This window comes from Egretta garzetta, unplaced genomic scaffold (assembly GCF_000687185.1).
Source record: "Egretta garzetta isolate BGI_Z169 unplaced genomic scaffold, ASM68718v1 scaffold579, whole genome shotgun sequence".
Taxonomy (NCBI): Eukaryota; Metazoa; Chordata; class Aves; order Pelecaniformes; family Ardeidae; genus Egretta; species Egretta garzetta.
The window spans coordinates 31,375-32,739 of record NW_009260841.1 but is presented as its reverse complement, the minus strand read 5'-3'; the positions used below and the strand labels follow the sequence as shown (position 1 = coordinate 32,739).

General features: G+C 55.8%; 1 protein-coding gene across 1 annotated transcript in view; it reads right to left on the bottom strand.

The window, feature by feature from the left end:
• Positions 1 to 1,365, bottom strand: part of TNPO3 (transportin 3) — a gene marked incomplete at its 3' end in the record, with an annotated part of 39,114 nt that overhangs the window by 35,579 nt on the left and 2,170 nt on the right. The gene's annotated exons all lie outside the window — the stretch shown is intronic.

Below are 1,365 nucleotides of genomic sequence, written 5' to 3'. Positions count from 1 at the left end.
GGGTGGCACTGGGTGAGCTCTGGGGGGCCCTGCCAGCCCCCGCCATTCTGTGATTCTGTGAACTGCTCCGGGAGAGCAGATTAGGGAGCAGATCCGATGCCAATCCTTGCAGTGAAGAGCAACGAAGGAGGCTTTTGGGGGGGGCTGAGGTGGGTAATTCCCGTGCCTATTACACAGCAATAAAACCGGAGAGACCCCAGCATGGGACAAACGGAAAAAGGAGGATTGGGCAAAGGTCCCCCCAGATCAAAATAACGATATGTAATTGTGAGATCCACGCCGTCGGGCTCATCCAAGAGCGCACGCCGGGAGCGGTGACTCCCCAGCAGATTTCGGATGCACCGAAGAGCCTGGAGGAGCCGGCGATGAGGGAAATCATCGTCTGCCCGGCCCCTGACCCCAACGGCCGGTACGGACCCAAGGCTTTGCCCTTCGCGTGGGACCAGAAGCTACGTACGGGGAGAGCGCTGTGCGAACCAAGGTGAGACGGGGGAATGGGCAGCCCCGGGGGATGAGCCCTTGGCACCCTGGGCACTGTGTAGACCTACCAAAGCACCCGCTGTATGGGGTTTGGTGGAAAACCAAAGGCAATGAGGGAAGGAAAGCTGGGCTGGGCCACCAAATGTCACCAAGCCCCACCAAGGGATGGCGTGGCCACCACCGGAGTGCGGCAGCACGGTTTGGGAAGAAACCCTTGAATCTGGGGGCCTCCTGTTAAGGAACGAGATCTTCCAAGGATCTTCCAGCCGGTCCATGAAATATTCCTCCTTCCCCGAAACGCCCCCGACACGTTTTAGTTCTCGTACGAACACTTGTTTTTAATTAAAAAAAAAATCAAAAGCAATGCTTTCTTTTTCCCAAACCCTTGAAATCTGAATTTCTGCGCGTACCTAAGCTCGAAATAACCGACTCACGCCGCTCACCCCACGCCTGTGACCACCCTCAAGGGCCTCGGCCCCGCACCCCAAGAGCTGATGCCCACGGGGATCTGAAGGAACAGGCTGACCCCATCCAATGCTCATCGGATGGACTTCTACTTTCTAGCACTATAATCACTACGAAAATCCCGCTTATTGGACTCCAAAAGATTATCTCTGACAGAAAATGACGGAGAACGGGTCAGGGGGCTGGATGATGAGTGGATATTTCTAATTTCTTTTTTCTTTGGGGAAAATAAAAGACCTACAGCCAGTGTTACAGATGCGCAGCCATTGCAGCCCAAAAGGAAGGGTTCCCCGGTGAGGCAGGACCCCACAACCACTGCAGAGGAGGATTGGCCAAGCTGGAGAGGTGGGGCCTGTGTGAGCCTCATGAGGTTCAACAAGGCCAAGTGCAAGGTCCTGCCCCTGGGTCGGGGTAACCCCC